Raw genomic sequence first — 7714 nt, forward strand, 5'->3', positions numbered from 1 at the left:
TATACCCAAAGGACTTTAAAACAGCATACTACAGGGACACAGCCACATCAATATTTATAGCAGCATAATTCACAATGGCTAACCTGTGGAACCAACCTAGATGCCCTTCAATAGATGAATGGATTAAAAAAATGTCACATAGGGCTGGGATTGTGGCTCAGCAGTAGAACACTCACCTAACACATGTGGGACTCAGGTTCGATTCTCAGCAACACATTACAAATAAATAAATAAAGGCATTGTGTTGTGTCCATCTACAAAAAAGATTCTCTCTCTCTCTCTCTCTCTCTCTCTCTCTCAAATAAATGTGACATATATACACAGTGGAATATTACTCAGCAATAAAAGAGAATAAAATAATGGCATTTGGAGGTAAATGGATGGAGTTAGAGATGGTGATGCTAAGGGATAATAGCCAATTCCAAAAAATGAAATGCCAAAGTTTTCTCTATATAAGAAGGTTGACTCATAGTGAGGTAGGGAGGGGGAGCATGGGGGAAATAGACAACTCTAGATGGGACAGAGGGGTGTGAAGGGAAAGGAAGGGACATGGGGTTAGAAATGATGGTGGAATGTGATGGACATTATTATCTAAAGTACATATAAAAACATGAATTTGTGTGAATATACTTTTTATACAACCAGAGATATGAAGAAATGTGCTCTATATGTGAAATAAGAATTGTAATGCATTCTACTGTCATATATAAATTAAAAAATTTAAATATATATCTATATATTATATATGTATATATATATATATATATATATATATATATATATATATATATATAAAATTTTCAGAAATCCTTTAACAAAAAACTCTCCCACTATCAACTGGGGACACATTGTTTATCTTTCTCTAGATTAATGTTTGGGAAGGCCATGCATTTAGAGATTTCACCTCAGTTTTATTGAGTGCTGGATTATGCCATCTATCACCAAATTCCCATGATAAAAAAAAAATATTTGTCAATCCCAGTTTCATTAATTAAGACTATAGGCCTTATCTCACTGAGATTGATCTCATGCCCTATGAGATTTGTTTTCGTGGTCTAGACTGAGCAAGGAGAGTTTCTGGTTTTGAAGTACCTTATAGAGACTAGTGACAGTTTTATTTTTGTCACAGTGCTCATGATGCTAGTTCGTTGAATTTTATCCAGACACAAATGTTTCTCTGCAGCTATTCTCTCATCAGATGATCCTGATGAAGGTACAACAACAAAAGATCAAGAAGATCTTGCAACACAGTTGGTGACAGATGACTGAATAATCTTCAAGCAGTGAAAATCTGCATCTCTAGTTCTTCTAAATTGGTCAATGTCTCCCAAACCAGATAATACTCCAAAGTGAGAACTAAGAGAATGAATATACAAATGACAATGGACAGACCTTATATGAAAATAGAATTCTTAACCAAGAACTTCCACAATGTATCTGGGAAACCAATACATTCTTGACAACCACCTCAGGAGCTATCCTGCAGCAATTCAGACTTGTGGGAAGTGTAAGAGATTTCTCTAGTAACAATCCAAGCAGCCAAACAATAGTCACTGTAACAATCATCCCAGAATAACCAGGACTTAACTAATAACTGACAACTCTCTCAGTTTTGTCCCAACTTCTGAGGACCAACAGAGAAAATCAATACCCTACCATGTGCTTCACTTCTATTTAGCCCACCTACTGCTTTCCTATGCCAGGAGACTTCAATCAGGGCACACCTGATGCTGTCTTTTTTTTTCCAACTCTAAAGTGTTCCTATTCCTCTGCCTGCTTTTTGAGTTTGACAAAATGCAAGGGACATGGCTGACTCCCTTGTATATAACAAACTCTGAATAAATAGCTTTTGCTTAAAAAAAATATAAAGTTATCCTGATTCACAACATTCATTTATAATGTATAAGGGAGGCAACATTTTCAAAGACGTAAATAATCATGCAGTCATAATTTAGGATATTGCCTGTAAATGAGATGAAGGTAGTGCAGAGAGGAAATGTAAGGGACCTGAGAGGGTAAACAAGTTCATCCTGATCTCTGATATGAGAAGATTAGGAACACCTCTAAGACTCATGAGATTAATTTTGGACCTTGAAGAATAAGTAGTAGTCTTCCTAGAGGCAGAGACATGTCATGGAGAGGCACATCAGATTGAAATTGAATCTTGAATACAGATTGTAATGGCACCCCCTCCTGCACACATACACAAAAATCTTAACTGAGCTTCTCCAGAAATCTTCACCATAATTGATTTTAAGACTATAAACAAAAGAATCTCAAAAAAAGTTCAATGTTGTTAAACTTCCTATATTTGTGTTGCCCTATTTTACTTGGCTGCTAGACTGGAAGAAATCAGCACTCCAGGTGCTGGACACCACCTTGCTAGTTTTTCACAAACATTTATCCAGTCTAATATTTCGTAGAAATGTGTAAACAAGGCTTCTGGCCTTGAGCTGGGGCTTCACAGAGATGTCTAAATTCCTAAGAGAAGTTACCAATTGGGCTCCACCATAACAGCTGGAAGAGTGAAGAAAGTAAGGGGAGAAGAAAGTAACCTCTCAGGTGTGGTCCTTGAAGGGTAAACTTGCCCAAAACAGTGAAAGAAAAAGCTGCTTTTGTGTGAACTTCTCCAGGCTGTGAACTTCTGAGTTCCTCCCCTTACGTGCTGGGTATAAAATTCTGAAACTACCTGAACTCAGGGTTCAGAGGACTGACTGATGGATCACAGCAAAAGCTGCGCCCTTTGAACCTGGCTGCAGTCAAATAAAACCCTTTCTTGCTATCTCTGGTGCCTTGGTGCCTTGCCTCGGCTTTCTCTACAAGATGTTGTAATAGTTAAGATAAATACTGCTCATTTTTGTAACAGACAGTCTTAACAATGTCAAAAGCTTAACAAAATGCAGTTTTATTTGTCACTCAGGTTAAGTATAAATGTAGGTTAGGTAACCTTCCTTCAACTTGTGGGTATGATGTCTGGAATATGTATCCTCCATGTTCACCACATTGTCGCATAAAGTTGGAAGAAGCACACTAATTTTGAATTGCTATACTTCAGAAGTTGGACATGTCATTTTTGCTCAAAACCTTTCATCATGAATAATTCACATATTTTCAGCCCAAATGTGAGCAAAATTGGGAACAACAAAAACTATATGGATATCTCAGAAGCATTCATCTCTATCACTTATAGGTATTTATTTGTAAGACAACTTTCATGTTCTTATTTTAGTCTTGTAAGAGAGTGATGGGTAATGAGCTTAGAAAAATATTTTGGGGTGAAATTGTAGAGAGTTTTGAACCTCCAAATGAGCATTGTTTTATAAAAATCTTCCAAGCAACTGAAAGTCATTGATAATTCTCTGTCCAAAATGTCACAATATACATCATACTCTTAGTGAAAAATCTGTAAATGTGTGTGTGTGTGTGCGTTTGTGTGTGTATGAGAGAGAGAGAGAGAAAGAAAGAAAGAGAGAGAGAGGTGTGAAAGGCTAACTCAGGAACAGTATTGGTTGTCCATTAGATGAGGTGATTTTTCCAGGTCTCTGAATTCTTTACTCAGAATAAAATATTGAATGAATAAATTGTTTACTCTTGTGATTCAGTATATGGGCAGGTTTTAAAACAAGAGCTGATAGCTTCAAGTTAATCCTGCACAAATTGCTGGTCAAGGTTAGATATCAAAGTTGTATCAGTCAGGTTGGGCTGCCATAACAAAATACCATTGACTGTGTAATTTAACCAATGAAAATTAATTTTCTCACAATTCTTGATACTGTGAGTCTAAGAGCAGTATGTCAGAATGATTGGGTTCTCATGAGGCCTTTCATCATACCTTCCTTCCTACTGTGAGCTCACAAGGTGGCAAAAGAGAATAAGCTCTCTGGTATCTCTTCCATGGGTACTAATCCCATCATGAAGGACCCTCTTCATCTAAAACTAGTGGTCTCCAAAAAGCACATCTCTAAATACCATGACATTGGGATCAATACGTCAGCATAGGAATTTAGTTGAGAGAAGACACCCAAATGTTTAACTGCATGTGAAAATTGGCTGTGGCACTGAGGAAAAGCCTCCTGTTTCTCAACTTTCTCCTTTGGGGAGGATACCTACTTTCCATTTTCCCTGTCTTTGTCAAATTATTGGCCATTCCTCAAAGTTCAGATATGGTCTCGCTTATAAGTTAACTTTTCTTTAATTACAAGGGTCTTCAACTAATTTCTTCTATCTACAATAATTTTTAATTCTATTGTTGTAGTTGGAACTTACAATTGTTCTTTAATTGGCTCATTTACAATGGTTATAAGTGAATTTGTACTTACAAGAATAATTACTCATGCATTTTACACAGTATAATTATTTCTTCTTAATAATACTATATAACAGATGTTCAGAATGTAAGTCAAATCAGCTGCAACAGTGTGTATTCTTAATATTGGCAGCACCTAGACTGGAAATCAGTTAGAGTGAAATTTCTCTTAAAGTGGTAGAACTGTATACTGTCTATTAATAGTAGACTATCTATTAAAGAGATAGGTAAAATAGGTGAAGAGATGTAATTTATAGTAAATTTTATAGTAATTGCTCCTCCAGACAGGTGTATCATTTCAAATTATATTTCACAAATAATATAAATTGTGACTTATTTGCTTGCTGTTTTTATAAAGAATCTCTAACTCTCTTGGACATCTGGATCCCTTATTTTAAAGTTTTCTTCTTTACTCAGAAGAAAATATATTCTGAAGAAAGAATTGCAGCACTAGTACCCACCTTTTCTTAGAAGAAGAAAAATAAATAAATGGATGATTTCAACTTTGGAAAAAGAGAAATATGAAAATACATTGGGAAGAAAATTTTGCCCTTAGACAAGAGAATACAAAATAAATAAATCAACTCAAACCTGGCAGTTCAAAGAGCAGGAAATAGTGGGGGTAAAGACACTAGTCCACTGGTATCTGGTGGTTGATTTGGGATAAGGAAAATAACCACTAACTTTCTAGAGTTTGACCTTTGGTTGCTCTATGAAAAGATGACTAAATATACAACACTTCCATCATTCTGCATGGAGCACACTGTAGTAGGTGGGAAGGTTATGGCCGATCTTGCTAACAAAATCATATTTCTAGGTTAACAACCCTGTTTCTCTTATTTAATATGAATAGAAAAAGTGTTGATTAACAAGCAATTGTATATACATCTGATGTTAAGGATCACTGTGTTCTTCCTTGAGATGAAGAAAGAATAATACCGAAAACATGTTGAACAATACAGATAATGTGTTTGTGTCCCCGACTGTCATTCACAGAGAAAAGCAGTCAATTCTCAGAATAACACAAAGGGAGGACCCACCCAGCCCTACACATTAGATACTCTACATGAGGGGGGATTAATGAATATGTCTTTGTAGCAACAAATCTGCCAAATGACACATGCAGTATGACAAACAGAGTAATGGATAATGCTTGCTCTGGTCTGTTCTGCACCACCTGACCTATGCCACACCTTCATCTGTTCTTCCCATTTCTCCCTGCTTTCAGTACTGGTGGTCCATTAGTTTTTGTTAATTACAGTTCCCATAAGTTTTGGCTCTACTGTGTCCATGATCTTTTATACAAATGAAGAAGACTGAGTGGCTGTCTATATCTTACAACTAAAAGAGAAAACTAAAATTGTCTCCATGCGTATACTACTAGATTGGTGAATGCAATAAAAAAGATTATTTTGTGTTTGTGATTTTCATTATAAACTTCTTTAAAAAGTGCTTGTTTTTTGTTTATTTTTTTTGCCACTACAGTATATACCAGTGTTTCATTTACATTAAATGCATAATAACTGAAGAATGGCAAGAAAGTAAATATTTCACAAAGGCAGCAGGAAACTGCTTCTGCCCTTTCCTCACTAAATATTCAAGAAATAACTAGAAATTCTTTCACTCTAGGATATGACTCCTGATCATGGTTCTCTTGTCCTTCCCCCACCAACCAAGAATTAGGACAAAATAAATATGTTCAAATTCTCAGTGGTGCATTGTTTGATCTCTTATCAAGTTTTGTTTCGAGTTCACTTGGAGATATGTACAATTGCTTGTCACTTAAAATAATAATAAAAAGAACTGCATTCAACAAAATAAAATTCCAAGAAACAGATTCATAACAGAACAAAAAAGAAAGAAGGAGAGAGAGAGAGAGAGAGAGAGAGAGAGAGAGAGAGAGAGAGAGAGAGAGAGAGATTTGTAAGAGAGTTCCTTTTTATGCCACGGGCAGCAAAGAGGCCAGGTAAGAAGTCAGGCTGAAGATGTGTGTCCCCTGTGAACAGGTGAATAGAGTCTGGGATCAGAGTATTCAATGTACACTATGAAAAATACACGGACTCCTGGAACACACAAACGCACACACAAAAGAAAACAAACAGAACCTGGAGGGTGAAGTTCAGAAACTTAGAAGTTTAACAGAGAACACATAGATCGTCAGATAGAAGCCTGGAATGGTGAAGGGAAAACCACTGGTCCTAAAGGCAGCAGGTACTACTGTGAATCAATGGCACATATCATGCAGAGGAGCTGAGCCAAGTTCCCAGGGAACCACTTTCAACTTCAAATATTTGATCATCCCAACCAACAGAAGGAGTATGACAGTCTTTGGACCATAAAGCCTGGTACTTACACATGGAGAAAAAAAATCTGTATTATTTAAATTCCAACATAGACCCTCCTCTCATACTCACCTATAGACATAAACTTTCTGAAGTTTATGTTAGTTAAAACATCACTAACAGAACATTCTCTGGTAACCAAAGAGAATGAAGAATAGCAACATATATGATAGTGCTGAAGTGTAGTGGCACCCTCTCCTCCACAGAAAATCTTCATAAGCTTCTCCAGAAACCCTCTCTACAACTGTTCTTAGACTTTCAGCAAAACTTCTGCAAAAGAATTTCAGACAGGGGATAGGCTCCAAGGCAGAGTGTGGTACTAACTAGGGGCCTTCACAGAGGCGTTTGCATTGCCAGGAAGCCAGCTGTCAAGAAAGGAGAAGAGAACTCTCCTTTTCCCAGGCACAGATTTTCACAGAGAGTGTCCTTGGCCTGAATTGGTTGCCCGGAACAGTAGGAAAAAACCTACTGTTAGGTGAACTTCTGCAGATTGTGAACCTCTGAGCCCCTCCCGCTAGGCACTGGGTATAAAGTTCTAAAATTTCCTGAACTCGGCATTCAGGGGGATTGATTGATCATATTGAAAGCTTTTTCCCTCTGAACCTGGCTGCAGCCAATAAACCTGCTTCCTGCTAATTCCTCATTGTCTAGCCTTGTGTGTCCAACAACTGAAGAATGGTCCCATGTTCACCACAACAAGTGAACACTTAGCATACAGCTCAATATACACACATATTTAAATACATACATTGATTTTCTTCACTGTGAGGAAACATTTAAAATCTTGCTGTAAATGCTGTGTTTCTAAGCAGATATATCTTATAACAATATGGTATGTATTTGGGGGCCTTTGATTACAAAAACCTGAAGAAGGCACTTGCTAATTGATCCATGACATTGCAAATGACAAAATTCAGCTCACCTCTTTCTTGCCTTAAATCTAATTAATGACGGGACTTTGCTTCTGGGGAAGATGGGGCAGCAGGAACTAAAGGTACCTTCCCACGTATAACAACCAAGGAAAAATAGCTGAAGTACGTGAAATAAAACTTTTTAAATATGGATC

Source organism: Urocitellus parryii, chromosome 5 (genome assembly GCF_045843805.1).
Source record: "Urocitellus parryii isolate mUroPar1 chromosome 5, mUroPar1.hap1, whole genome shotgun sequence".
NCBI classification, from domain to species: domain Eukaryota; kingdom Metazoa; phylum Chordata; class Mammalia; order Rodentia; family Sciuridae; genus Urocitellus; species Urocitellus parryii.